The 17,606-nt window shown below is 44.9% G+C and overlaps 1 protein-coding gene across 1 annotated transcript in view; it reads left to right on the forward strand.

Annotated features, from left to right (window-relative positions):
• The window catches only part of TMEM132C (transmembrane protein 132C), a 291,113-nt gene that overhangs the window by 221,126 nt on the left and 52,381 nt on the right, over positions 1-17,606 (forward strand). The gene's annotated exons all lie outside the window — the stretch shown is intronic.

The raw sequence follows: 17,606 nt of genomic DNA on the forward strand, positions 1-17,606 counted from the left end.
CACAGTCACTAGAAATTTAACCTCTAAATTGATGGGTGGGTGGATTTCTCCCCCCCCACACACACACACACATACACACCCTTTGCAGGTTAATATCACAACTGCCCAGACTTGTATTCATTAGATAATCATCCCTCTCTCCTTATGACTCCCACCCCCACCCAAAGCAAGCATTTTAAGAACAGTACAACATTGATTCAGGGATTCCAAGGTGCCCTTGACATCACAGGCATTAGCTTGTCGGTGCTGCTCAGATCAGCTTTTGCTGCAAACTTGCAGTGCTGCTTTTTTTGCAGAGCTCAACCCTGGATAAGAAAAAGTATGTTTAGAGCAAATGGAATCTGGGTGTTACCAAACCACGGCTCTATAGATCATAGACTCATGGAGTTGGTAGGGGTCATGTAGGCCATGCAGGCCCAGGGTCCCAATCCATGGGTATGCTGTTTTTCCCTAGCTCCACCCCCATTCCCCTGACCACCAAACTTTTGGTGGTTTCCTGGCTTTTGTGCCATTTCCCCCCATTTCGAAAGGTTGGAATGCCTCTCCTAAGGCTTAGTTACTGGCCAGTAAGAGCTTTAAGCTAAAATTTGTTGATATTTTGTGGTAGTTTTGGCCTGGCCCCTTTTGTCTGTGGCTCTGCCCACCACTAGAATGTGGCCCCCAAGACCTTCTCTGAAATGAAATTTGGCCTTTGGGCTGAAAGAGGTTCAACACCCCTGATTTAGGCCATGTTGTACAACTCCTTGCTCAGTGCAGGAAAACTAGAACTAGAGCATCTCCAACCTATAGCTGTCCAGTCCAACAGCCAAGCAGAAGGGACTACTCTCCTAGATAATTTGCTCCATTGCCAAACTGTTCTTACCCTCAAAATGTTTCTCCTGATGTTCAACCCAAATCTACCTTCCTGCAACTTAAACTTTCTAGGGGCAGTAGAGATCGAGTCCTGGCTTTCTTTGGTGTGACAGCCCTTCAGGTATTCCATCTTTCATCACTCTGGAAAGATGATATGAAGCACTCTGAACCAGTATATAAATATGAAAAAAGTATCATTCTTTGGCAGGAGTTCTAAACTGTCCAGAAAATATATGCTCTGCAGCGAGGGGCAAAAGCACACTAAAAAAACAAAGTGGACAAAAACCTTACACAAATGTACTTTTTTCCCTGTAAACTTTATTTTATTTTAAAGTAAACAAAATAAAGGCAACAAAAAGAAGAAAAAGAAATCAAGATCACTAGAGAAACAAAGGAATTCACTCATCATAATTCTTAGTCTATAACTGATATGCTTATGGAACATCTACAGTGAAACAGCCTAAGTAGGACCTCAGTACCTAATGAAAGAGCAAAAATACAATTTATAGAGTGTATAAAAGGATCGTGTGCAAGTGTACAAATGTACTTAAGGATCAAGCTAAAACTTAGTCATCATGATCCATTACGTTGCATTCTGCAAATGCAGGTCCGTCTTGTTTGCAAGCGTTTTCCATTGCAAATGGTTGGGTTTGGGGGGGCAGGGGGAGAGAGAGAGAAAAGCCTTAGAGCGGCTTGCGTAATTGAATTTCAGTGATGTGGACTTTGTGCAGCACATCAAAAGAAGTCGTCTGTCGAATGCCTCCTTTTGCAAGTTCAGATGTCAGCGGGGTGACTTCACTTCAAAGGTGCTACACGAGAATCGGCGAGGGTTTTAAGGATTGCTCTGAGGCATCCAAACCTAGGAGCACAGAGCACTTCCTACACCCCCTGCTGTCTTCAAGATTTCAGTTTGACAGGTCCAACAAGGAATCCTAACTGACTGGCACTTAGGAGGAAGGAAGAAAAATATGTGCACTCGTGAACACTCCAGTCGGTGCAAGCAGTTCTGCTGGTTCTATAAGAATGGGCCATTTCATTAACAGCTGCCTCCACCAAGACTAACTCAAGGGAGATTCAGAGGAGGGTCATTGAAATCTCTTCCTTCCACCCACTTGCAAAGGCTCATGGCTCTTTGTCTTGAGTTATGTTATTTGCCAAAGGAACGATAAACCAGAAGGCAAAACTTGTGTGTGGGGGGGGGACAAAATAAGAGAACAATCCTATGCATGTTTATACAGAAAAGAAAAAAAAAAACTAGTCCTACAGCTCCCAGCATTCCCAAGCCCGCATATCTGGCTGGGGAATACTGGGAGCTGTAGGACTCTTTTTCTGTCTAACCACGTGCAGGTTTGTGCCCTAAGAAGCACAGCACCTAGACAATGCCCGGGGATTTTCACTGGCCATGTTGTGAGGAAAGGGGGGCTAAAGGAGGACTGTTTGGGGACCATGTAGAATCAGCCTTCTGCCAATCCGGCATCTTCCTGACATTTTAAACTACAGGTCCCATCATCTCCAACCACTGGCCCTGCTGGCTGGGGCAGATGGGAGTTGTAGTAAACCTTATCTGCAGTGCACCAGGTTGGGGAAGGATGATCTACGACATCACATATTTGTGCAGGAAAGATTGTATCCTACTTCAAGTGAGGCCAAGGCAAGATAAGATAAGTAGTACTAGAAGCAGTACCAGTACCATTACCAGTACCAATACCATGCTGTTTATGTCCCACCATTTTTTCCCCTCCAAGGAACCAAAGGGGGGTTATGTAGAATCATAGAATGGTCCTCTTTCTCTCCATTTTGTTTGTTTGTTACATTTATAGCATGCCTTTCCTCCAAGGAGCTCAAGGTGATGTACATGGTCCTCGTCTTCACCACTTTATCCTCACAACAACCCTGTGAGGTAGGTTAGTCTGAGAGTCAGTGACTGGCCCAAAATCACCCAGTGAGCTTCAGAACCAAGCAAAGAAAGCTCCCACTGGTCCCCAATAGTTTTCAGAGCTCAGGGGCAGGTGTCATGAGTAGTTTGTCCCTAGGACAGCTTAATCCGATCTGAGAATATCACCTAGGCTGGCTTCCCCAGAGTTCTATCCTTTGGCCAGGTCTGGCCTGGTGGGGTGGGGCATATAAGCTATTACACACTACACTCAACATCTAAGGTCCTCCTCTGGCTGCCTACTCCAAGTTTGGCTTGGAAGACAGCAACAAGGGAGAGGGCCTTCTCATTGGTGGCCCCCCAATTGTGGCATGATCTCCCTGATGAGGCCTGCCTGGCACCAACATTGCTATATTTTCAGTGCCAGGGCAAGACTTCTCTGTTTTCCCAGGCATTTGGCAGAATGCGATGAGTTTTAATCAATCCTGGATTTCTTTTATGGTTTGGCTGATTACTAATTGTTTTTAGATATATGTTATCTCTGTGTATACTGTCTGTTGTACCCTTTTTTGTGTTTTTTAAATTTTGCATGTTGTATTTTTAATGTTCTTAATCTTTGTAAACTGCCCAGAGAGCTTCAACTAAGGGGCAGTATAGAAATGTTCATGATGATGCTGATGATGCTAATAATAATAATTATTTGCTTATTTGCTGTATGTCCTGGCTTCCCACCAAAAAATAGCACTCAAGGCAGCTAACAATAGAATCCAGGTTATAAACAAGATCTGAATTCATGCATAACATACAAACAAATAAATAAAAACACAACTAAAAACACAAAACAATAAATAAACAACACCAACCAATTAAAAATGACTTCAGCAACAGGGAGACCAAAGGCCTGCCTGAATAGAAACAGCCATGCCTGCCAGAAGAAAGACAACAGAGAGGGGACCAACTAATTTCCCTCATGAGGGAGTTCCAGAGTCTGGGAAGAACCACCAAGAAATCCCTGTCTTGTGTTCTCACCAAGCATGCCTGTAATGGCAGCAGTCCCATGAGAAGGGTCTCCCCCAGCGGGGGGGGGGACATAGGTCAATGGGATAGAGCCCCCACTTTGCATGCAGGAGGTCCCAGATTCAATCCCTGGGCTCTCCAGGTAGGGTGAGGAAAGAATCCTTCCTGAAACCCTTGAGTGCAATAGCCAGTCAGTGTTGACGATACTGGGCTAAATGGACCAATGTCCTAATTCAGTATAAGGCAGCTTCCTATGTTCCTATGTTCCTCTCTTAAAACCCAGGCAGGCTTATATGGAGAAAGTGGTCAAACTAAGTCATTGCCTGATATCCCTCAGGCCACCAGTTCAAATCCCACTGCAGACGCAATTCCCGACAGCGGCCGAGAATTCTGCATCGAGATCCCTATCCCTCACACCCCTCTCAAAGAACTGTCGTCCCCAAAGGAGAGGGAAGGCTGCTAGACCTATTGAAGTCTGTGGTGTGGAGATGGCTTGAGTAGCAGACCTCTCCGGAAAATACTTGACTCTCTGTAAGCAGTCCAACCCCTACCCTCCACCCTTGTACATTACAGCCAGTATCACCGCTTCTCTCCCGTGTGTCATGCACATACGTGGGTTGTTCGCAAGTCAAATTGTCCGAACGGCACCTCCCGCTAAATTTTAATCACAGGATTATGTTGATAAACAGAATCCATCGCCTAACAACGTCCGTTTGCTAATCAGCTGTAATCACCATTGTGGATAATAATAACTCTAATCTGTGACCGCTGTGTCAGGCCAAATTGCAATGCAGCTTCACAGTTTCTGAATATGTAATGAAGTCCACATCATTTGTTTTTTTCCCTAAGTGTCTTTATGGAGTTTCAATTCTGCACTCAAGTGACCAATTCTCCTGCCCTTGTCTCCCTGTTTTTTTTCCACTACAATTTCACCAGAAGCACAGAAAAGCCGTAGAAAGTCATTTTATTCACAGCACTCAGCTTCCTAAGAATGACAGTTTTCACTGAAGAAAAAAGAAAAAGACCAAGTTTCGAGTCCTTATGTTTTCATTTATTTTATTTAACATATATTCATGCCTGAGACTCAAATTCATTTGCTTCAATAAAGGGTGACTGCTTGACCTCAGTTAATAATGTTGCAGTTAGGTAGTTTCGGCTACAATCCTATAACATTGACTTGAGAGTAAGTCTCACTGAACTCAACGGGGTTACTTCCGAGGCAACATGGATGGGATGGCACTGTTAAACATGAAAGTCACCGCAGTGCTCTTTTCCAAGTTTTGAAGTGGGACAAACCGTTGGACTTTGTTGAATCTAAACCACCCTATCCCAAAGTCATTTGACTAGGAAGGTCAACATTTTTTCTTTTCTTTTTTTACAGCTCCCATGCCTTTAATCTTGAGCTGACATGTGGAAATCAAGCAGGCAAACCTTCTCCTTTCACTTCATTCCCATCCCAGGAAAAACATCACGTGCTAAATTTCTGCATATCAGCTCAAGATTAAAGGCACAGGAGCAGTGCTCATTAAAAATGGGCAATTTTCCTCTCTCTCTCTCTCTCTCTCTCTCTCTCACTCTCACACACATGCACACTGTAGGCTGAAATGCTGTGTGACAACCAAAGAAAAAGAAAGGGAGTGTTTGCATGTTTTAAAAGAGGAGGAACAAGGAAGGAAAGAAGGAAGGAAGGAGCTGCCTGTCAGGGTGGACACTGAGCCCATAGAATCGCAGAGTAGTTCTGATTCTGAGGTGGAGCAGCTGCTCCTGGGAGAGGAGCGCGCTCATCCTTCCCAGGGCCAACAGCTGGCAGAGATTCCTCCCACCGGCATTCCTGACATAGATAGCGGTCCCGGGAGTGAGAAAGCGCGGGAAGAGGGCTTGCTGGACACGTGACGCCGATGCAAGGAGTGGTGCCAAATGGAGGGCGCGGAAAGGGGACGTAGTGCCCCGTTGGCACGCAAGCAATGGTTGCTCCCAGAGGATCCAAGGGAAAAGGGGAGGGACTCTCCCTAGCCCATAAGTTCAGGGTCTGCCAGTGATTCTCCTTCAAATGGGGACCAACTGTTCCAACTGAGGGCATAGGTACTCTGCTGCTCATAGCTAGTCGCTAATAGTAGAGTTGTTAAGTTGTAAAAAAGGAATAAAGCTTTGAAAAGAATCCCTTGTCTGTGTCTGGACTTGGCTACTGGATTAGACTGAAAGAGACCGCCAATAAGCCCTTGACACTGCCCAGAGAGCTTTGGCTATTGGGAAGAATAGAAATGTGATAGATAGGTAGATGATAGATAGATAGATAGATAGATAGATAGGAAGGAAGGAAGGAAGGAAGGAAGGAAGGAAGGAAGGAAGGAAGGAAGGAAGGAAGATCTAATAGAGAAACTCCTCCCTGACAGTAGACAAGCAGTGTGATATAGTGGTTAGAGCAGCCTTTTATGTGGTGGTTGTAGCACATATGGAATCTCCAGATTGTAAACCAGTCCACCCTCATGACCTTAGGCTCCAGTGGATGGCTCCAGACAACACCTTCTAATTGGATTTGAAGTTTAATTAAAGAGCTGTCAATTTTGCTTCATGCTTCTGCTGCAATTTTATGTTGAATTAGTTCCTGCATTAGTCATGCCTTAGTTATAATCTTCTTGCCATTCAGAGGACAGTTGAGGAGTTCCTCCAGCACAATCAATTGCCAGAGGTAACACAGAACGTATGTACGTGTGTGTGTGTGTGTGTGTGTGGGTGTGTGTGTGGTGTGTGCTCTACCAGCCTTGGAACATGTGCAAATAATTCTAAAATCTGCACCATATAGCATGGGAGGAGATATTGTCAACAACAACAGTGCAGAGCAATTGAAAAAAAATGAGGACTGCAAGCTTGATTAGTGCAGCTGACAATCAACCATAGTCACATTACCACAGCAATGAGAGAGAGAAAGATCTGGTTGATGTAGATGGATATAAAACCACTTACCTCTTTGTTTTATGGAAGGCAGTTTAACCACTTTGAGAGATTGAGAGGTGGGCAGGCTATCTAGAAAAAAAAACTAGATCTTTAATTGCAACTTGCATGTTAAGGAATATGTTTTTGCTTGTGAGTTAGAATAGGGAGTTACATTTGTAGGATCTGTGGTGAAATTGGTGGCTTTTGAAGGGCTGGGTTGAAAACTAAACTCATCAATCACTTTTGAATATCGTTTCTCTCCTGCGTGGGATTAAATTAATGTGTGTGGGAGGGAAGGGAATTGTTGTGCTTGTACCAATAAATACATTGAGGTATCAAGCCATTAGAGTAACAAGCAAGAAAATGTGTTTCTTAATGTTTTTGCCTGTTAATGATCTATTTACATGAAATAATTATGTTCCCCTTTGTACATTGGGAGTGTTTGGGAATTCATTAATTCACGCCTGCTTGCAACAGGAATGAAGACTCCTTACCTACATGGGGAATTTAGTAATCTAAACTCTAAATGTTGTATTTGAATAGAGCTACTCAGTCACTAGGGACTAGAAACCCTGCAGTCAAATATGTGGCAACCTACTTCCATCAGAGCAGGAAGTTCAACCAGCTTCCTGTTCACTTGGCTTCCAACACTACCTTATATGTCTGTTCCTTTCTTGCTAATGGGAGACCGACTCGCCTGTGTAAAGATAGTGGCTTGAAGTCAAAACTAATTCTTTCCACAAGCCATTGTATGAGAGAAGCAGTTTTGGGGAGCAATGGAAAAAGAACAGAAACCTAAAGCAGCAGCCATTTTATGTTATCACTGTAAAAGTTGCCCATTTCCAACCAAGCTCCTTTGTTACATATGCCAGTCTTTGTTGTTGTTAATGTTTAATGGAGCAAATATTACACCTAGTCCATGCGTGACATATTTCTTTAATCTCTCACCATTTAACTGGATCGTATTTCCCCTGAGCTCTTGCTTCCTCTAGCCATCTTTTTTTAAGCCTCCTACTCAGATTATTTTACATACAATATTTTGCTCAGTTTGACTTAAAATGAAAAGAAGCCTCTATGTGTATTTCTTATACAATGTAAGACTATTGGCTCTGTACTCTGACTTGTTGCACTTTTCGAAGATCACAGAAGGAGATATTCCCCAAAGTTTGCATTTTAATGTGAACTTACCTATTTTTGTATTTTCGAACCACTATGCAAACGGAAACTCAGTTATCCTTCCAAATTTATACTTCTCATAATTTTGCAGTGGAGTTCTCCAATTAAAAAGTGCTTACAAAAGTGTGCAGATTGGGGAAAATAACATTAAAAAAAGCGGAATGTTAGGAAAATTGCTAGCAAAAATGTGTATATTAGGCAAAAACGTTAGAAAATGCTGACGGATTTCCATGTGAATTTCAAAAAACAAATTCTCAAAGTCCCAGATGACCCAAATTTAAGACTGGAGAAATTCTCAAAGTTTGAGTAGAGCCGAACATAAGATTGGAGAGAGAGAGAGAGAGAGAGAGAGAGAGAGAGACTGAAACTGACAGATCAATCCATTCCTACCTGCTACCTGGTCATTTTTAAACAGAGGTCTCAGGATTTGAACCTGGGAGGCATCTGCATGTAAAGAATGTGTTCTACCATTTTAAACAAAAATCCTCTCCAGTAATATTCACTTAATGAGTGGCAACCTAATAGAAGCCTGTTGGAACAGGTGTATCTTAAACAGAGGGGTGGGCATGGAACCAACAGCAACAACCGCCTGCATGTTGTACATGGCAGCCATGATTTTTGTAGCAATGGGACACTGAGCAGGAGCCTTGAAGCTGATCTTAAGGTATGGGTATAAGGCTGTAGGTGCTTCTTGAGAAATCTAGGTCCTAGACCTTCTACATGCAAAGGATGATGTCCTCTACCACTGTGCTTTGGTCCCTCTATCAACATTTTGATGCTCACTCATGCTCATTCTGGAAAGGTCAAAGGACCACTGTTTGTCAGGATACAGATTCTTTCCTCAGACCTTCTCCAGACCCCGTATGCCATCCCAGATTGCAGGTGGTGGAGAAAATCCTTCGGTTCACATTCCCAAGCCAATACGTGAACTGAAAGGCAGTTATACTTTGATGTTCGCACTCTTCTGAATTTTGTAATACAGTTCTCCATTCCAGAAACATGCATATCAGGGGAAAGTGCACCCAATGATACATATATTAGTGAAAAGAACATACAGAAATGCATTATGTTAAAGAAAGTTGGTTGCAAGAAATGCAGACAGTAGACAAAATTCCCTACAAAACTGTAGAGCAGGAGAAATGCACACGGGCGTGTGTACAAATTTTCGAGCAGAGGTTTATTTTTGCAAACAAAAATAATCACAAACTGATCCAAAACCAGGATGCAATTATCTTAAGGTTGGAAATATGAGAAATTGAGTGAATCAAAAATAGAGAGATATGTTCATCCCTCACACACATGCACCCACACACAGATGACCTCAATACCATCTGAGTACAAACATTCAAGACACTCTTACTACTACATGATGTTAATATTATTAAGAGCATAGCCATCCAGAAGGACAGTTCAAGTCCTCAAACTAGTGTGTGACATGGATTTGTCAAGAACAAATCCTGCTAGATGAATCTGATCTCATTTTTTGATCAAGTAACCTCCCTTGTGGACCGTGGGAATGCTGTGGACATCATATACCTCGACTTCAGCAAAGCTTTCAACAAAGTGCCCCATGATATCCTGATGAGCAAACTAGCTCAAAGTGGGCTAGATGAAATAATGATCCGGTGGATCCACAGTTGGCTACAGAATCGGACTCAAAGAGTGCTTATCAATGGGACCTTCTCAAACTGGGGAGAGGAAACGAGCAGGGTACACAGGGCTCAGTCCTGGCCCAGTGTTCTTCAACATTTTTATTAATGACTTGAAGGAGGAAGGAGGTGCAGGGAATGCTGATCAAATTTGCAGATGACACAAAATTGGGAGGGATAGCTAATACTCTGGAAGACAGAAACAGAATTCAAAGTGATCTTGATAGGCTGGAGTGCTGGGCAGAAAACTACAGAATGAAATTTAATAGGGATAAATGCCAAGTTCTGCACCTAGGAAAAAGAAACCAAATGCACAGTTACAAGATGGGCAATACTTGGCTCCACAGCACTACAAGCGAGAAGGATCTTGGAATGGTTGTCCATCACAAGCTGAATATGAGCCAACCATGTGATATGGCTGCAAAAAGGCCAATGCCATTTTGGGCTGCATTAATAGAAGCATCGCTTCCAAATCCCGGGAAGTACTAGTTCCCCGCTACTCAGCACTGGTTAGGCCTCATCTGGAGTACTGTGTCCAGTTCTGGGCACTGGACTTAAGAAGGATGCAGGGCTAGGGATGTACGAAAGGGACTTACCTTGTCCCGCAGCTTTTTTCGCGGTGGGGGGGCAGCACTTCGCTTCTCCCCCCGAAGTTCATGCGAGGGGGGGGTGTCTTCCCACCTCGCCCGGCAGAAATTCAGGCCGGGGAGAAGCGCCCCGTCTCCCCGGCCGCGAACTTCAAAAGAAAAGTAAAAAAAAAAGCCCCGTGATAGGCTACGTAACGATTTACGTAGCCTATCACGGCTAGATCTGCAAAGTCAGCCATGATAGGCTACGTTAATCGTCACGTAGCCTATCACGGATGACTTTGAAAAAAAAACGCATACGCAAATGGCGGCCCCCATAGGGAGCCGCCATTCGCGTTCCTTATTTGGTCCCTGTAGTCTACGTAAAGATTTACGTAGACTACGGCGAAAATAAGGGCAAAGCTATTTTTTTTTTTTTAAGTTACCCGTGATAGGCTACGTGACGATTAACGTAGCCTATCACGGCTGACTTTGCAAATCTAGCCGTGATAGGCTACGTTAATCGTTACATAGCCTATCACAGGGGCGTTTGTTTGTTTTCTACTTTTCTTGTAATGGCGGCGGTGGCAGCCGGTCGAAAGACCGGCTGCCGCCCCTGCCCCTGACGAATACCTGCCGAACCGCCGCCGGGACCCACCGCCGGGAGCAACATTCGTAAAAGGTAAGTCCCATCCCGGGGGGGGGGCGGGGGGCGGGGGGCGGAGAATTTCTCCCCGAACCTTCGGAGGACCGAATGCGTTGGCACTCGGCCCCCCAAAGTTTCGGGGAGAAATTCTCCCCCATCCCTAGGCAAGCTGGACAGGGTTCAGAGGAGGGCAACAAAGATGATCAGGGGACTGGAAACAAAGCCCTGTGAGGAGAGACTGAAAGGACTGGGCATGTTTAGCCTTGAGAAGAGAAGACTGAGGGGAGATAGGATAGCACTCTTCTTCAAGTGCTTGGAAGGCTGTCACAGAGAGGAAGGCCAGGGTCTCTTCTCGATCATCCCAGAGGCCCCTTCCAACCCTAGTATTATTCTATGATTCTAAGAACAAGGCTCACCTTTCCCCTAACAAGCCATGGGCTATGGGAATCCATCATGCATTGGGGGCCTTCATCCAAAGCCACATACCAAGGATATTGAACCTTTTTCAGACCAAGGGCCAAATTCCATCTTGGAGAAGCTCTTGGGAACCACAGTCCCGTGGTGGGTGGGCCCAAACACCCCAGACATGTGCATATTGCAGCTAAAAGTAGAGCTGTGCACAAATGGCCTCTTCAAATTCTCAACCTTATTTGAGGACAGAGAAATTTGGGAGACATTTCCACTGAATTTCTCCAGGGGGAGGAGAAACTCTCAACCATTTCACCCAGGTAGGGCTTCGCATTGGCAGGGCATGCAGCACAGCTTCTTTCTTTTTTGGTAAGTGTTTTTGGGGTTTTGTGCTGCAACAGCAGGCTGGCCTCATTTTGCACCCACCACAATGCAAGTGTGATTAGGGGTGGAGGAGGCAGTGTTGTGTCTAGCTTCAGGGATGAGGAGGAGTTCATGCTCTGCCAAAATCTGTCTTCTAAATTCCTAAAAGTTTTCTTCCCCCAGGAAAGGGGCTTCCATTGTTCTTCCTCATTCAGGATGTTTTCAAATCCATTTTTGGTGGTGTTTTTCAGCATACCTAATCACAGCTACCCTCCCAGCCCAGCCCATGAGAATGTCTCTGAAATTTCTTCACCATTGGATTTCTTTTTGAAAGCAATTTGTCTTCTATTAAATTGAATGAGAATGGTTGGAAAAACATAGTGGAATTTTTTTGGATGCTAACATTAGCTGAAAGTCCTTACTGCCAGTACCTAAGCCTTAGGAAAGGCATCTCAACCTTATAGAATGGGGAACAAATTGCACAAAAACCAAGAAACCACCAATGATTGGTGGTCATGGCAAAGGAGGTGGAGCACGGGGAAGGGCAAAAAATCCCAACTTTAAGTATAGCTTGATGGGATCTAAGCTAGCGGTGACCAAGCAAGAAAGAGATCTTGGGGTTGTGGTGGACAGCTCAATGAAGATGCCAACCCAGTGTGCAGCTGCTGTAAAAAGGCAAACTCCATGTTAGGCATAATTAGAAAAGGAAATGAGAATAAAACTGACAATATCATACTGCCCCCATACAAATCTATGGTGTCGCCACACTTGGAATACTGTGTCCAGTTCTGGTCACCGTACCTACAAAAACATATTGTAGAGCTGGAAAAGGTGCAGAAAAGGGCAACTAAAGTTATCAATGGGCTGAAGCTTCTAGGGATGGATGGAACACTTACCTTCCATTCCATTCTGTTTCCGCTGGGGGGGGGAGGCGCTCCATCCCTCCCCCCAGAATCTTTGATGGGGGGGAGGCGATCCGGTCCTCCCCCCCAGAATCCTGCCCAGCCAGCTCCGCTCTGCGGCCAAGCGGCGGAGCCGCCAGCTGGCTCAGGTCGCCCGCAGCCAGACATCTGGCCTCTGGGCAGCCCTGCAGGGATGCAAATGGTGGCTGTCGTAGCCACCGCCATTTGCGTCCCTGTATTTAGCCATGATAGGCTACATAAATATTTGTGTAGCCTATCACGGCAGGGGGAAAAAAACCCAGCATACGCAAATGGCGGTAGCTGCCGCCATTTGCGTACGCTGGGGATTTTTCCCCCTGCCGTGATAGGCTATGTAAATACTTACATTGCCTATCACGGCCTCTGCAGGGATGCAAATGGCGTCCTTGCATTAGCCATGATAGGGTACGTAAGTATTTACGTAGCCTATCACGGCTATGAAGAGGAAGCGAATGGCGGCCGCCCGACGGCCGCCATTCGCAAAGCAGCACTAATGGGAGCAGGTAAGTGCTCCATTTTGCGTGCCTTTTGTGGGTTGGAGGCGGCGGGGACTTCGCCCTGCGTGCCTTTCATGGGTTGGGGGGGCAGGGGCTTCATTCCACAGCAGATTTCGGGGGGCCGAATGCACTGGCATTCAGCCTCACTGAGATCCGTCGCAGAATTCTCTGACATCCCTAGAAGCATCTCCCCTATGAGAGAAGGTTACAAGTTCTTGGAATTAGACAAAAGGCAAGTAAGGGGAGACATGATAGAGGTCTACAAAACTATGCATGGTGTGGAAAATGTGGATAGGGAGACATTTTTCTCCCTCTCTCAGAATACTAGAACCCAATGGAGTCACCCCATGAAGCTGTTTGGTGGGAGATTCAGGGCAGATAAAAGGAAGGACCTCATCACATACTGCATAGTTAAACTATGGAATTCACTACCACAGGATGTAGTAATGGCTTTAAGATGGTGTCAAAAGGGGATTGGACAAATTCCAGGAGGAGAAGGCTATCCATGGCTACTAGTCTTGATGGCTATGTGCTATCTCCAGTACCAGAAGCAGTGAGCCAATGTACACCAGTTGCTGGGGAACATGGGCGGGAGAGTACTGTTGTGCTCAGGCCCTGCTGGTGGGTTCCTGGTCGGCAGCTGGTTGGCCACTGTGTGAACAGAATGCTGGACTAGATGGACCCTGCGTCTGATCCAGCAGGGCTCTCCTTATGTTCTGAGCCCTGCTGGTGGCGTTGTTATCTGGAGTCCACAGAGGGCCAGATTTCCCCCCCCCCTGGTCTGAGGTTCTACACCCCTGAGATATACAGACTATAGCAAAGGGCCATCATTTCCAGCATCAAAGGTTAGCACCCATGGAGTGAGGGGAGGGGGCAGAGTGTATTCCTCAGAATCCACCAGTTGCATCTCTATGATTTATGTGCTTGGACAGTTCCCGGGCTAATGAATCACAATTGATATTGACAGAGATGAACTTTTCACTTCCGACATCCATATTCTGGTTGAGGTAGCATGATAGCTACACATCCCCATCTAATGTCAGTCGTCTCTAATGATGCTAACAGCGCCCGTTGCATGCCTTTTAATGAACGCTGCTGAAACTGGCTAGTCTTGAAGTTTTTTGGATGCCGTTTTGTGCAGAAGGGAGCATTGGGGAGGGGGAGATTTAAAATTTCATCAAGCCATTAACACAACAAACCATGCCTTTGATTTCTTCCCTCTCAGATGCAAACCCCCCAAGTAATTAATCAAAATAAATCCATTCATTTGCAGGCTCCTGCAATGAAACCATTATCCAAGGGGCAGAGGATTGAAATGTCTTAATTACAGAAACGATAAAAGACAAGTAAACTCTCTCTTTTTCTCCCTCCCTCCCTCCTCTGCATCCACTGGCAGGGAAAGCGCTGGGGATGTTTGAGAAGTTAGTCCATAATTTCTGCAACACCCCTTCTTGTGTCCCACTCAATGAAATCCAGTTCATATGTTTTCCCCATCTATGGATGAGAAGAAACATCAGTAGCAGATTCTGTATCTGAATGGAATACTGGATCTTCTCTGCTCACTGTACTTCTTTAATAGTCTGTATTTCAGTTATAGAATCACAGAATGGGGAAGGTCCTCAAAGCTCATCTAATCCAACCACCTGCTGAGGAAGGAAATCCACTGCTACATCATCCCCAATAGGTGGACATCCAGCCTTTGCTTAAAAACCTCTAACACAGGGAAGTCCACCATCTTCCAAGCAGTCTGTTTCACTGCCCAACAGCTTATACCATAAAGAAGTGTTTCCTACTATGTAGTTGAAATCCCCTTGCTTGTAATTTGAAACCATTGGGTGGGTACTGACTCTCTGGAGGAACAGAAGATGAATTTGCTCCATCATCTGTGAAACAGCCCTTCAGATATTTGAAGATGGCTACTGTATCATAAGAACATAAAAAGAGCTTTGCTGGATCAGACCAAGAGTCCATCTAGTCCTGCATTCTGTTCACACAGTGGCCAAACAGCTGCCCATGGGAAACCCAGAAGCAGAACATGAATGCAAAGAACACCCTCCTGCCCATGTTCCCCAGCAACGGGAGTACATAGATATACTGCCTCTGATACTAGAGATAGCTATCAGGACTAGTAACCATTGATAGCCTTATCCTCCATGAATTTGTGAAACCTTCTTCACTGGTGTGTGTTGAATGTTGTCCATGTTCGTGCAGCTTGAGAAAGTGGGTTATAACATTCATTTCTTAAATCCACATTCTTCGCACCTCCATGGGTATTCTGTATTTTAGGAACCTGTGTTTTTCATATGGAAATTCATGCCCAATACAAATCATTCAGACACATCCATCAATGACAACAACCACATCCAGAATACCAAAACCATAAAACATGTATCACACACACATGAAAAATGGCATTAGAATTGGTTGCAGCTAAAGATTTAAATGTGACTGTGCTTGAATAAGATGTCCTACCCATCAATATAAATGATGGAAGGACCATAACTTCAATGGAGACAGTTTCCCCAATTATCTTATTCTTTTTCCTTATGTTCCTCAGTGGAGGAGATGAAACTGAAACCGATGCATCTTACTATCTGAGGTGTGGGTGGGGAGCATGGTTTTTAAACAACTGGAAATGAAACAATGGAAACCACTGGACATCCTTTGATTCCTAATTTAAGTCAAAGACCAAAGGAAGGAAGGAAGGAAGGAAGGAAGGAAGGAAGGAAGGAATGTCCTCTTTTTGACCTCTGTTGCAGCTTTTACAGAATGTTACAGTCACTTTTTTGTAGGGCTGGAATTTGAAAGGTACTTCCAGAAAATTTTGAAGTGCTCACAAAAAATGAATGTGTGTGTGTGTGTGTGTGTGTGCACGCGTGCACGCGTGCATGCGCGGGGGGGGTTAGGGGGATGAACAGCAAAGATAAAATTTCTTGAAAATCCAGTCTGCTCTTCCTCTAGATCAGAGCTATGTTGGGTTGAAAGACTTGGACCTATTAAGTCCTGTATTTCTGGGGCTTCAGTTCATCCCTGGGGCTACTCTACAGTGGGAAATTACTGCAGGGGGGCTGTGATAAGTCTGCTTTATTGGTATAGCTCTTGTCTGCATATACCGCAGTCAGTAGTGGTTTGCAGCCAATAAGAAATGTCTTGACAACAGCAATCACTTCAACAGCAATTGAGTTCATGGCAAAGCACAAATAAGTCAAATATCAATCATTAATTAAAAATTAGTGCTGTGTCAAAAAATTTTCTCACATTTTTTTCCCGACCATTCTCATTCAATTTGATAGCAAAAAACAAACAAACATGCTTTTGAAAAGAAATTCAAAGGAGGAAAAATGTTGGAGAAATTCTCATGGGTTGAGTTTGCAGTCCTTTTGCTTATCTTACCTGTGAGGTGGCTGAGGAGTGTGTGTGAGTGTCCTGTCTGTCATTGTACAGTAATCTCTGTGGCAGCCTGTAGCCTCCTTGGCTTCCCACACTTCAGTTAAAGCCCTCATGAGGAAGACATCGTGAGGCAATTCCTCCCATAGGCTTTTTTAGTTCAGAAAGTGCAGGTGGCCTGGGAGGCTGCAGAGCAATGGACAGATGTGCAATAGAGAGAGAAAAGACACACAGCACCCTCGGCTACCCTGCAGTGGGCTTAGGTAAGCTCAAAAATAACACCACAAGAAATTCAGAATTCTGCCTCAGAAAAGTGGAAGCCTCAACACAGTTGATGCTGTGTTGCCACCTAGAGAAACAGTGCAGTAAATCAAAAACCCTGATGAAAACCGAAAGAAGCTGTGCTACAACCCCTGCCAATACTGAGCCCTACCTGTGAGAAATCACTGGAGAATGTCTCCTCCCCTAGGAGAAATTTGGGGATATTGTCCCCCACAATTTCTCTGCCCACAAATAGGCTGGAGAATTTTGAGAGCTCATTTGAACCCAGCTCTAATTAAAACTAGCCAAAATCGCAAAATGATCAGTTCAATAATCAATATTATTTGGGATGTATGGATTTTGTTAAATCGGTTCTGTCCATGCTTTGCGGCTTGTTACATGTCTCTCGTTCCATCATCTCTTGTTACCAGAATGTCATTCTAGCGCTAACGTTATTAGCGCTAATGCATACTTGTGAATTAGCATTAATCCCCCCCCCATTAAAAGACCGGTCTGTGGGTCCATAGAATCTACGTGAATCAAAAAAGCCAGTCTGCTATGGAATCCCCAGGTCCAAATCAGAGAAACCCCAACTCATTTGAATACATTCCGAATTTCTCTGACATGCCGATTGGGTGCAGGCTTACTCATAGGAATGTACGAAAGTCACTTACCTTTTCGCAGATGTGGTTCGCGGTGGGGGGGAGGCGCTCCGTCCCTCCCCCTGGAATCCTCCCTGGCTGGCTCCGCTCCGCTGCGGCTCCATGGAGCCACCGGCCAGGGCCATCCACAGCCGGAGGTCTGGCCACAGGTGGGCTGTTGCGGACGCAAATGGCGGCCCACTATGCTATTTGCGTTCCCCTTTTCTTTCGCTGTAATAGCCTACATAAATATTTACATAAGCTAAAATGGCTAAAAATAGGGAACACAAATGGCGGCCGCCGTAGCCGCCGCCATTTGTGTACGCTGTTTTTTTTGGGGGGGTGGCTTGCCGTGATAGGCTACGTAAATACTTAGGTAGCCTAGGGATGCAAAA

This window comes from Heloderma suspectum, chromosome 13, assembly GCF_057233095.1.
Source record: "Heloderma suspectum isolate Gila_16-S chromosome 13, 16-S_ref, whole genome shotgun sequence".
Classification (NCBI taxonomy): Eukaryota; Metazoa; Chordata; class Lepidosauria; order Squamata; family Helodermatidae; genus Heloderma; species Heloderma suspectum.